The sequence below is a fragment of the Canis aureus genome, chromosome 15 (assembly GCF_053574225.1).
Source record: "Canis aureus isolate CA01 chromosome 15, VMU_Caureus_v.1.0, whole genome shotgun sequence".
Lineage (NCBI taxonomy): Eukaryota > Metazoa > Chordata > Mammalia > Carnivora > Canidae > Canis > Canis aureus.
The window spans coordinates 619,356-632,741 of record NC_135625.1 but is presented as its reverse complement, the minus strand read 5'-3'; positions in this window follow the sequence as shown (position 1 = coordinate 632,741).

Below are 13,386 nucleotides of genomic sequence, written 5' to 3'. Positions count from 1 at the left end.
CACCCCGAAATCTGGACGGGGAGGGAAGAGCAGGGGAAGGGGCGGGAGCAGCCCCGGGGCTGGGGCGGGAGCTGCCGGGCCGTCCCAAGTCCCACCTGACCCACACACAGGGAATTACAACCCCGCAATCTCCTGCCCCCGCCCCCCAGAAACACCCAAGAGCATCCTCTCCTGACACACGTGCTTTGGCTGACAGGGTAGGAGCGATTTCAAGGAAATAAGACACATTTCTATCAGACTGGCCGGAAATCCGTAAGGAGACTCAAAATGCAATCATGACTGGACCCTGATCTTCACCCCAGGGCGATTCAGAATTCCTGTCCTTCCTGCGTGGCGTCTGCGGAGCAGGACCTTGAAGCCCAGCGGGCAAGAAACCCCAGTGGGATCGGGGTTTTTCAAAAAGCGACCAAAGCCTAACAGCACTTCAGCATTCATTCGTTTCATGAAAATTGGATGGAACTTTGGAGGGACCCCGGCGGCCGAGACACGGCGGTGACTTCTCCGTCTCTCGTCAACTGAACTCTTAAGGCATCTTGAAGTCTGACTCTGATCCGTCTGGTGTCTTTCTGGGCACGAGGGACGGCATCTGAGGCCCCGTGCGCGGGCCTGGCCACCGCCCCACCCGCGGCCGCTCGCCGAGGCGCCGGCACTCACCAATGGTGTCCTGAGCCTGGATGGGGGCGGTGATCTCCGACGGCTCGCTCAGGCCGTGCTTATTGGCCGACAGGACCCGGAACACGTAGGGCTTGCCCTCGGCGAGGTCGAAGACGGCGTACCGCGGGGAGCGCACGGCCGTCTGCGCGTTGACCCGCTGCCAGCTCCCGCTCCCGACCACGGACTGCAAAGGGACGCAGGCGGCACTGGCGGGGGCCCGGAACCCCCCGCACGCCAGCACGCCGCCGCCAGGGACGCCCGGGCACCAAAGCACACCCCAGGCCCTCGACAAATCTTTCCCGGATTGTATGAAAAGGGAAGCCCGTTTGGAAACACAGGTAAGAGGTTACTGGAAGCTGGAAAGGCTTACGGCCGGGTCGTGACCTCAGGGTCCTGGGTGCGAGTCCCGCCTGGGGCTCTGCGCTCAGCAAAGAGTCTGCTGCTCCCTCAGCCCCTCCCCCCGCCCACTCTCTCTCTTTCTTCCAAATAAATAAATAAGTCTTTGAAAAATGAATTAATTAATTAGAGCTCTCACATTTTGCAGCTATTACTGTGTTAATAGGGTGACAGCGATGTAAATAACCCGCAGGAGATCCACCGCCCCATCTCAACGGGATCCACGCTGGGCCACGGGTCCCGCCAGTCCTCCCCGGGCTTAGCAGGACGTGCCATGCTCCCTCCCGGGGCTCCTGCTGGGCCTTGTCAGGACTTCTGGCACCGAAGGAGCGCCCCAGACGGCCTGGGGGTCAGTGGCATGGGAGATGCCCGCCCGGCCTGCCCAGCGTCACTGCCCCCGTGGCCTGGGAGCCCTGGACCCGCGGCTCCGCTCAGGCTGCCCCCGCGGTGGCCTGGCTTCGTCCACGCCAGCGTGTTCCGTGCCCCAGCCCCACAGCCGCTCCCCACAGCGGGCAGCAGCTGGTGAAGCAGACGAGCCCCCGGTGACTGACCCGGTCGTCTGTTCAGAAGCGTCCCTGGGCCCTGGTGGCAGATGGACAGGGACCTGCCTCCGCAGAGGCCGCAGGAAACCCCGGCCCACGGCGACCGCCCGCGTCTGGACCACCCCTTGTGCTCTCAGGACCCGAGGACCGACGGGACCACCCAGACTAGAGTGAGCCCTGCACCCCGCAGCGCGTGGCCTGGCGTCCCCGGAAGGGCGTCCTCGGGCACTGGTGTGGGCCAGGGGGGTGGGGGGGCAGTGCGCCTTGGGGCCTGCTGGGCACACCTCACGTTTCCGTGCCTGCCCTGCACGCTCCCGCAGCTGCAGAGTTCCCGCCTGCGCCCTACACACAGGTGACCCCCCTGCGGGTGACGACGCTGCAGGTGACCCCCCTGCAGGTGACAACCGTGCGGGTGACCCCCCTGAGCGTGACCCTGCGGGTGATGACCCTCGGGTGACGACCCTGCGGGTGACGACCCTACAGGTGACCCCCTGAAGGTGACGACCCTGCGGGTGACCCCACTGAAGGTGACCCCCCTGCAGGTGATGAGCCTGCAAGTGACCCCCTTGCAGGTAACGACCCTGTGGATGACCCCACTGAGCATGACCCTGCAGGTGATGACCCTGTGGGTGATGACCCTGCAGGTGACCCCCCTGAAGGCGACGATCCTGTGGATGACCTCCTGAGCGTGAGCCTGTGGGTGACGACCCTGTGGGTGACACCCTGCGGGTGACCCTGCTGTAGGTGACAACCCTGCAGGTGACGACCCTGCGGGTGACCCCCCTGAGGGTGACCTCCCTGCAGGTGACCCTGGGGTCACAACAGCAGGTGCGGATGGGCGCAGCCCCACCCGGCAGCCAGTCGCTCCCGGGCCTAGAGCGCAGGGCGGACCACAGCGGGGGCGTCCCAGCGAGCAGGAAGGACGCGTGTGCGGCTGTGTGTGTGCCTGTGTTCACGGTGCCCCCGGAGTGAATCCCTGCACGAACCCGCCCCCAAGTGGCCGCGGCTTACTACAGACCCCGCCCTCCCCCCCAGCCCCCTGCTCCCTGTGCCCCGAACCTCAGATCCCCTGTCGTGGTGCATTCGCCAGAGCCCGGGACGTGAGGTGCCCCTTGCTCACACGAGGGCAGCAACCCCGCAGCGGGACGCTGTGCCCTGACGGCCAGGTGCGGGACAGGACAGGGCACCCCCCCAGCTCCACAGCAAGTAACGGGGGCCCGGTCTGTGCGACGCCCTAACAGACGCTCGTGTTTGGAGCACACGGGTGGCCCAGTGACAAGTCCCAGGGGGACCCGCGGCTTCGGACCACGGGCGCGCACGGTACCTTCTCGATGAAATACATCAGCGGCTCCTTGCCCCGGGGGGCGGGGGGGTCCCAGCTGAGCACCACGTAGGTTCTGCTGATCTCCGACACGTGCACGTTGGTGGGAGGCCCCGGGACCTGGACGTCGCCTGCAGGAGCCGTGCACTCAGTCAGCGCGGGCCCAGGTGGCTCCCAGCTCCGGCCGCACCGAGCCCCGCGCTCCTCCCAGGCCGCAAGGAACCGCCGCGCCAGCCCCGGCCTTCGCCACGTTTCTATTCTGGGACGGCAACCAAACCATCTCCCCAGCCTCGGATAACGCACAGGCTAAGATCCCCTAACTACTTTTGTTTCTAGTATAAGCCAGTTCATTAAAATAAGTGGGGGGAGGAGGTGTCCAATCCAAAAATCTTCCAGAGTTTCAGCTGGAAGGGGAGGTGGGAAAATTTACACAGAGAAACAGGAGATTTAGCCAGAAATGGGGCTCTGGCTGTGCTGGGAATCTGCGCAGAGAAGGTCCTGGGTGCGCTCTGCAGGACGGAGCCTTCTGGAACCCGATGATCCTTCCTCTAATGCCCTCTCGGGTTACGCTCCTCACGCCGTGCCCTACAGCGCCGAAACCCTACGCCCACTTCCAAGGCACGTGGTTCTTCCCTCCACGGGTGGGTCGGTGCCACGTGCCCGAGCCCTGAAATCTACACCTTCACGTCGGAGACTCTGGAGTGAGGTCAACAAGCTTTCTGCAAATAAGGAGGCCGGGATATCCGCGTTCAGAGGCGTCCGCTAGACGCACATCTTGTTTTAAAAGGACTTAAGGTGTCAGGGGCGGTACGTTTGGATACAAGAGTGTTTCCGGAGAGGTGGAGGTTCTCCAGACCGCAGTCCCTGCGGCAGTGATACAAAATGTTACGAGCTTCCAATTAGATTAGCACATGATTAAAATGGTTTGAACGTCCCCGGGACTTCTCTGAGCCCTTCTCAATATCCTATTGCTCCCTCAGGACTGTGCTGCCGGCAAGGAACTGACCAGCGCAAACACGCCGGGGTTGCATTTCGCGGAGTCCTGTTACAGAGGGCATCCCATTTTACAGGCGCAGGGACCCGGGCGGCCTTATCTAGGAGCATTCTGGCAAGTGGGTCGGGTTTCAAACAAGGAGTCAGGGTGTCTGTGCCGCAAAGTGCCACCGGGGCCAGGTGGAGCGGGGCCTCGGGACACCCCACAGGCCTGCTCGGTCGGGCCCGAGAGCTGCACACTCGCCTGCAGAGATCCCGACACAGGCCCCGCAGAGAGAAGCCGCAGGGAGGTCGGCCCCGGGGGATGCACCGCTGAACCCTGGCTTCCTTCAGGGGCCCCGGAGGGCGCAGGAAGCAAACCCAGGGACCTGAGGGGGGCCAGGCAGGCGGCGAAGGCAGGGAGAACCCGGGAGCACCTGCACACAGAGCTGCCCTCCACGCCCTTCCAGGTCTGAGCCACCTTCAGACCCGGCACGTAGCTCCCAGGCCCAGAGAAAATGGAACAAAAAGCATATTTCATTTGACGCTGGGGAAGAAGGAAGAGCCCAGTTTTTGTCTGCAGGGAATCCCTGGCTGGGGTCAAGTCCTGGAGCCTCTGGAGACCACCCTGGGCCACACAGCAGCAGGAGCGCTGGAGACGTGCAGATGACCTCAACCTCGGACAGAGAGGAGAGGGTTCGGGGGGCCCCGGGGGCCGAGTGGACGCCAGGGAGGTGACAGGAGCTCTTACCAACCCTCCTAGCAGCGGAGACAAGAGCAGGGACCGAGACGTAACTGAAAGCAAACCAAGGAGCACCTGCACGGTGCAGCGGTGGAGCTCAGGTCGTGATCCCGGGGTCATGGGATGCGGCCCTGCGTCAGGCTCCGTGCTCAGCTCTCCGAGGGATTCAGTCTCTGAGATCCTCCCCCCTCCCTCTGCTCCTCTCAAATAAATATTAAATATATATATATATATATATATATATATATATATATATATATATAAAGTATTTTTTTAAAAGGAAAAGGAAGAAAGAAACAAAGAAAGCAAGCCAAGATGAGAGGACAGTCCGAATGCATCACCCTGGGGTACCGGGGGCCACTAAGTGATGGGTACAGGGGCGGGGTGCTCTGCTTCAGGACCACGAAGCCTCCCTGGAGCCCTGTGAGTCGCATCCCTATGGGACGAGGACGGAGCTCAGGGAGCTGCAGGGCTCTCCCAGGATCCCCGGGCTGTGGAACAGGGGCCTGGGCCTCGGTCCCCCATTTGCAAGTCCTGCCTTTTGTTCCACCCACCCAAGGACACCGCAGCCTCCACGGGCTGCCAGCAGGTTTTCCTCTAAGTCCATGAGACACGAACTCTATTTGGGATTTTCAGAATCTTCGAGGTGACAGAGCTTAGGAGAATGCAGGTGTGTAGACGAGCGCGTGATTCCTCGACCCCTGAGCAACCGGACCTGTACTTAGCGGAAGGGATCTGCACCCGCCGGCTCTGGCCAGGCCCGGGACAGGGCGTGCATTTCTCAAGGGACCAACTCAAGAAAGGCTGGACAAGTTGGATGCTATTAAGAGGAGAGCACTGGCAGATTAAACCGTTTGAGGAAGACTTGAAAATTAAACTGGTTAGAAAAACTGAGCAAAAAAATAAAAATAAATTTTTTAAAAAAACCCTGTAAAATAGCAGAGGAGCAGATTTTTTAACCAACAGATTTTTTAACCGTTGTTTTTCATTAAAACAAACGGCATTTGCCGGCTCTTTTCTAGCTCAAACAGGAAACAGACGGGTCTCCAGGAAGGAAGGACGTCAGGGTGGCGACCGGGAGACCCTCCTAACTGCACCTGTTGGGGCCCAGAAGTGGGCTGAACGGGGCAGGGAATCCCTGTCTCTACGGATTGTCATTGAATTAGAAAAGGTGTTTGTTGTGCAAATTGAGTAAAATAAACCCTCGATCTCTGCAAAGCAGAGCAGGTCCCCGGAGCCCCACTTCTTCCGGGGTCTGCCCAGGCCTCGGGACCAGCCAGGACGCCGTGTGCACAGCCTCGCCCCAGTGTGCGTCTCCAGCCGCCTGGCCTCTGGGTGTCCTGGCCTCTGCGCAAGCGGAGCCTCAGCAGCGTGACCGTGAGGCAGCCCCACCCGAGAATGCATCCCGGGCCCCAGGGAGCCAGACAACCTGCCTCCTTATCAGAGGAAACGCAAGCAGAAACGCGACACGGGGCGTCCGTGACTTCCCTGCAGCTGGAAATGGGATCTGTCGTGTCTGTGAACTACGCTTCCGTCGCATCGACTGGAACGCTAGGTCTTTTCCAATGTGCCGTGGATACGACGGATGAAGACCTGTCCTCCCCAGCAGGGCACGCGCTCCCGCGGCCCCATCCGCCGGCGGCCCTAGTGTGCAACGTGTGCCTCCTCGTTGGGGTGATTTTATTTGAACGTCCAGAGGCCCACGCAGCAGAGCTCGGGTAGTCCCCTCCTCACGGACCCCATCCACCCCGGAGGTGACAGAGGGAACGTCCTTCTTTCTCGTGTCAAACACGCCTATTCATTCAGGCCCGTCTGCTACGAGACCACGGCGTCCACGCTGAGCAGAGCCAGATATTACGCAAATAACGACATTTCAGCCCGTTATCTAGAAGTCACAGTGAGTCACCCTTTCCTGAATTATTTCTATTACTTATTAATTAACCGGGCATCCTCCCCAATTTCTATGTCTGGAAGTGGAGGAGCTAAGGAAGACTAAATATGGTGGAGAAGGACGTGTTCTCGAGATGTTAGAGAAGAGCCGCTACAGGTGCAGAAGAGCCGGTGTCTGGGGACCGTCTGGGGGCAAATAGGAAGATCAACCACTGAACCCCTGAGTCCTCAGCTCTCCGGGGAAAGCGCTTGGGACCTCAGGAGGGTTTTTTTAATGTATATTTTTTGAGGTCCACAGCAGTTTTAAAGGAAAGCTTCAAAGTCCACCTCCTGGGGCACTAGCTCCAAATCCATGTTTCTTAATTTCCAACCAGTTCGTTGTCCCCCGTGAACTCTCATTGCATACGTCTGTTTAAAATCTTCGGCTTTCCGAGTAATCGCGCTAGGTTCCCCTCCTCAACGAGCCGACCCTCTGCCATCCCCGAACGGAGCAGCAAAGAGAAGGGCTCATAAAACCCAGCCTAAGTGGGGGAAGTGCGAACTTTCGGGCCAGGGATACTGGCAGGAGGAACTCAGTCCACTTCTGCTAAAATGCTAGAGATGAGATGTTCGCTTCAAAAGAAAACCTGAACCCGTCCTCTGCTCACGGAGCCTCAGAGAAAGGACCCAGCCTCGGCCGGAGGCAAGGGCTCCGGGCAGCGTGGACGTCCCTGTGCGGCCCCCTGGAGGACGCAGATCCCTCGTGGAGGCGATGAAGCCACATGCAGGACCCCGGGGCCGACCCTCCCTCAACCTGCCTCGCTCCTGTTGCAGGCGTGACCCGCGGCCCCGTGTGTACGCGCGTGGCGGTCCCCACCCGCTGGGTCTTGCGTCTGCCGCTCTGGCCTCCGACCACCATCCCGCATCCCCGGGGCATGCAGCAGGGCCACTCACCCTCAAGGTCGTCCTGATAGATCACGATTTCTTTATCCCCCTCCAAGTGGACCGCTGCGGAGAGAAAGGCTGATGCGGACTTTGGCATCCAAAGGTCCCCTAAGAAAGCCCCAGTTTCCCTGAGTGTGTGCGTGATCCAAACCCCCCGTAGGTGATGATCACACCACACCCCAACTCCAAAGACACCAGGGTGGATGTCCTGACGCGGTGCTCCTCGGAGCTGTGTCCGGGCACAAAAGGCCCCGCGGGTAAGGAAAACGTCACGGCTCGCTTCACACCACAACCAAGGGGCCGATCCCTCTCGGGAATCTGCGTCACGTGAAAGTGTCATTCGGGACCCAAGTGGCTCGGTGTCAAAGCTTTCTGCGTCTCATTACGTGTTGAGATTCTATCACCAACGGACCAGGAAAATTCTAATTCTGAACCCATCTGGCTGGAGTCCGGCCAAGAGCACCAGGAAATGTGGTGAGCCGGCCTGGCCGTGCCCACTCCTAACGCGGCTCCGCGCACGGACGGCCGCAGGGAAAGGGCGCCGAGCCACCCTCAGCCTCCAAAGACGTTCTTCGGACCCGTACACGGCTGAGTGCGGAAGAGAAAGAGCCCACCGCGTGATCCGAGGCCCGGAGTCCGCGCCACCTACCTTGCAACCTCCTGAGGTCAACGGGGTCGAGGGCGGCCACGGCCTCGGACACCCTGGACGGCCGGCTGATGCCTGCGCTGTTGACCGCCCTCACGCGGAACACGTAAGACCTGCCTTCGAAAAGTCCAGTCACGGGGTATTTGCAGATTTTCACGGGCGCGTCATTGCACTGAACCCAGTTGTCCGTTCCCACTTCACATCTTCAGATAAAAGAGGAAGAGCAAAAAAAAAAAAAAGAGGAAGAGCGACAAATACGTCAGCCTGATGGAGACACACAGGCCTCTGCGTGCACCGTACACACACCGCGTGGACGGAAAGCGACCGTAACGGGAAACGACCCCGAGGGATGGTGGAGATCGACACGGTTGAAGCTCTAGGTTTCTATAAGCAGCAGCATAAACTCTAAAGACAGCGCTATTTAGGAAACGTCAAATATATCTATTTGTATATTTAAAAGCCTTATAATTCATAGCTTGAAGGTCGCTCCCCGCCTTCAGCTATATTTAGCCAAAATATCCTCCAAGGTCCCATGAGATGCACCCGGGATGGTCCTTTTTCCAAGTTACAGGCAAAATCGGCAGGTGCCCTGAGCTCCCCGCGCGCCCGACGCACAGGCACAGGCGGCCTCCCTGCCTGCCCCCTGCGGGCGCCCCTGGGCCACACCCGAGGATCCCAATCTCTCCCAACGCCGGCTCGGTCCGTTCTTCCCAGCACGTCTCACGTGGAACTTGGGGGTCTTTTGAAAACATTAAGTCCTGACCGGACACCTGGAGACGCAGACGAGATCAGGCTCCACTATTCCCAGGTTGAGAACTTTCGGCACCAGAAGGTCATGTCAGATCCCCAGGAGAACAGGGCAAGCTCAGGGGAATCAGCTCTGAGCCAGGGCTGCGCATGCGCCTTAGAAAGAACCCGCGCCCTCTCTCTCCGGATTATTCGGGACTTTTGTGCACATTCGCGACCGACCTGTGCCAACCGGCTACGGCAGGACGTGGTCAGCGCCGAGTCTGGCCGCGGGACGCCCCCCACCCGGGCTGCGGCAGGGCAGGAGGGCGAGCAGGGGCAGCAGGGGCAGCCGGCGCCCCCTCCCGAACGTCCTGTGGTGATCCTCTTGTTCAAGGAAGGAGGGAGGGGAACGGATCACTACTGAGAAGGGCCATGAAATCGTTTTTGCCAAATGGCTGGAAAATTTTTCAAAAGCCCCAGGAAAACAGAAAATAAATGGCCTTGTTTTGATGGTTGTTTTTTTTTAAATCCAAGGTAAACCCTGACCAATGCATCCCTCATATCTGACCTTAGCATCCCCCAAATATCATCCTGATGGCAAACATTGTACCCAAACAAGACCAGCGTGATGCCAAAGGGCAGCCAGACTCCGTTGATTTTTCTGAAATAAACACCTTATTTTACTGTGCTTTATACATACGGCATCCTAAACCCCTCCCCCGAGCCACCGTCCCGTGCCCCAGTCTCCTAGACCCCGTTTCTCACGTCTGAACTCATTTTCTCTGACGACCACTTCCCTCGGTGGTCGGACTGCGTAATTGGGGCATAAATGGTACGTCCAGTAAATTCATTGGCTCTGTGTGGTTTCCTCCCAGGCCCTGAGCGCCGTGCCAAGGAGCGGAACGTGAGGGGTTTAACGATGACCCACACTGACGTCAGTAAAGTAACTCAAAGGTAAATTCCAGTATTGTATGTTTTGAAATGTCAGCGTTTTGGTTTTTTGGTTTTTTTGTTTTGTTTTGTTTTGTTTTTGCTTGGAAGCAACAACACCTAATTCAATGAAGAATGGACCTTGGGTACGCACGGGCCAATCTTCCCAGCGGTGCGTCTGTATTGCCCATTTTCTCCTCCTCTAGAGGGAGAAGCGGGACCGAATGCCCCCCAGAACCCGGAACCAGGGTTCAACGCGCCTGGAGAAGCTGGAGGGGACCCAGCGCTGGGTGTCGAACCAGCGAACGAAGACAACACCGAGAAAGCTACCCTCCCCGACCCCGCCACTTGGGACGGGTCCAATACCCTGGAGCGCCAAAGAACCGGAGTGAGGAACCTGATCTCGTCAACGACAGAGTCACGAACTTGAGTTCAGACAAATATCCAAGCGAGCGGGTTCACGTGCCAACCCTGACTTCAGGGACGTCTCCGGCCCTGGAAGGGGGCAGCGGGCACCCACCGGTCAATGAAGTAGCCGATGACGGGGCTCTCGGTGGTCGTGTTGGGCGGCTTCCAGGTCACGATGACGTAATCGCGGTTTGCATCGTGGCACTGCAGGTCCATGGGCGCACCCGGGGCCCCGGTGACCAGCGGGTCGGCGTCTGCAGTGGCGGGAGCACAGACAAGGCCTGCGGCGGCGCCGAGAGGCCTGCTGCCTGCGTCTCTAACTCAGGCTACCTCCTCGACCCCGGGCGACCCTCTGCTTAACCCTCGCGTCCCCGTGACTCGACGACGAGAAGCGAACGCGTGTCTGAGCTCTGAAAGCCAAGACGTTCCATCCTCCATAAAACACTCAAGTCTACGATTTTTCATGATCGATCCCAAAATTGAAGGTCACGTAACGTCACGTCAACTGACTGAAGAAATGAGGGTGACGTGGCCTTTCTAACGCCTGAGAAATATCACCTTACACTCGTCTGTTTTGCACCGGCCGGGCCCCTACGGCCCTGCACCCCGTGAGCCCGTCCGAGACCAGGCTGCAGGAAGCACTGCTTTCCGCCGCGCGTCACAGGGCGCAGAAGGCCGGCCCGGCTCCTCGGAAGGCGGCCTGGCCGCACCTTTGACCCCAATGCACCCTGCGGTCGCCCCGTGACCATGAGCACGGCACACCTCGTTCCGTTCTCCTCCGCGTATTAAAAGCTAGGGCTTCCCTGACATGGAGCCACAGGTGATCTTTCTCAAGCATCACGGAGCCCCATGTGCGTTATCGTCCCCCCTGCGGCTGAGCGAGCCCCGGCAGCTTCACCACGTTGCACCCGTTGCATCTTTATGGGGCGAAACATCTTGCCAGAGGGCGTAGGCGGAGAACGGAAGGGACGCTCAACGCCAACCTGATACACGGGGAGAGACTTGCGGGAGGTTCTAGAACCCGGGCCTGCAAGCTCGTGCTGTCTCGCGGGGGCGGGGAGGGCGAGTGCGTATGTTTTGCATTTGTTCCTTTATCTTTTCCTCTAAGTTATAATAGTCCCTCTTCTAGCTCTGGTTCAACGCGTGACCCCGCCCCCCTCCCCCTCCTCCCCCCCCCCCCCGCGCCCTCCCCCACCTCGCACCTCGGACAAACAGGAAGGCGCTGTGCTCACTGACGCCCCCTCTGGACACAATCCTCAAGGTGTAGAGGCCCTCGTCGTCCTTGTTCAGGTGGCTGAAGGACAGGGACGCCTGGCCCTCCCCGAAGAACATCTTGGCCCACCTGGACTCCTTCACCAGCACATCTGAAAGAGCGGTCGCCGCACGGTCACCCCGCACCTGCGGGCCCGACGCCGACGAGGGAAGCTTCAGCTCCGAGACAGGGGCAGGCGCGCCGTGGGCCACTCCGTGGGGAAGGCGTCCGCAGGCCAGCACACGCTCAGCGACCGCAGCCACAGGCACAGCGTGTCTCTGCTCGTGGGGTCGGCGGCCGGCCGGGCCCACCTGCCTGCCCGGGGCCACCCCCCTGGGCCCCCGCCTCTGCCCTGTGCCGACAGCCCGCCGGGTGCCGTCGCCACCAACAGCGGAGGACCCCCAAGGCTCCCAGCAGCCCCACGGGCGCCCGGAAGACGAGCCAGCCCGGAAGGCGGGGAGCCAGGGGCAGCCGACGGACGAGGGGCGACCACCGCGCCCTCCGGGGCTACGTCCAGGGTCGGAGAGGGCGGACAGATGCCCCGCGTCCCTCCCACAGGAGCGCAGACCGGACGTCAGCCCGAGGCCTGGGGCGGGTGCGCTGTCTGGGTGCCCAGCACGCTGGGGCCACGCGGGAGGGAGCAGGTGCCTGAGGGCGATGTCACCCGAGAACATGCCCAGCGGGGAAGGAATAGAGCAGCGCCCGGCCGAGCGCGGTGCGGAGCCCTGCAGCTCGCAGCATCACGGCCTCTGTCGCCGAGACACGGCTTGGCACCGGGGCACACGTGGATGCGCCTTCCCGGGTTAGCATGAACGCTCGGCGCCGACACGCCCTCTACAGCCAAGGGGTGGCCCCGATTGCTCGGTGAACGACATCATAACTTGGAGCTTTTTGCCATAAAAACCACGTCCATGTAAGGAAAGTGTCGTGTTTGATTGTCGTGCCCGGCACTGCACCTCCAGGCTCGGGCCACGCGGGTCCCAGACCGTGACTTTCCCCACGCGGCACCTCAGAGGCAAAGCAGAAGGTGCAGAGGCGTCGGGAAAGCAGACCCCTGGAGGTGCTTTACCAGGTTCTCGCCTTCCCGAGGATCAGCCCAGGCCCACGGCGCAGCCAAGGACGCCAGACGTAAATCGGGGCACGCCGGGCAGCCAAGTCCCGTCCCAGCGCGTCCCAGCCCAGGAAGGACAGACAGACGACAGGCCACGGGCTCAGAGTGCAGACGACGGCTCCCGAGGCCTCGGGGAACGGGGTCCGCGGCGCCTGTACCTCGACCCCCAGCCTGGGGCGTGGGGAGCAGGGGGTGCAGGGCAAGGCGGGGGGTCGGGGCGAGTTGGGGGTCAGGGCAATGCGGGGGTCAGGGTGAGGCAGGGGATCAGGGCAAGGCGGGGGGGGCAGGGCGAGACGGGGAGTCATGGCAAGGCGGGGGGGTTGGGGCAAGATGGGGCGGGTCAAGGCGAAGTGGGGGGTCAGGGTGAGATGGGGGGTCAGGGCGAGGTGGGGGGTCAGGGTGAGATGGGGGGTCAGGGCGAGGCGGGGGGTCAGGGCGAGATGGGGGGTCAGGGTGAGATGGGGGGTCAGGGCGAGGTGGGGGGTCAGGGTGAGATGGGGGTCAGGGTGAGATGGGGGGTCAGGGTGAGGCAGGGGGGTTCAGGGGGAGGTGGGGCGCCAGCCAGGGCGGGGTGAGACGCGGGTCCCCGCACAGCCTGCGGCCCTGGCCCTGCCCGGGCACCTGCCGCCCTCTGCAGCGGGTCACACACCCAAGGCAACGTGCAGCCGGGGCGCACGGGGGTCACAGGCCATCGGCCGCAGGCGGGTCCCCTGAGGGAGCGCCCAGCCCAAAGCCGGTCCCTGAGCAGGGTCACCCGTCTGCGGCCCCGTCGGCCTCAAGCGCAAACCACAGCCAAGCGCCCCGGGATTTAACACAAGCGGCCCTGGTTCTCCCGATTCGACCCGGGTCCTGGCCTCGCCCCCGCGTCC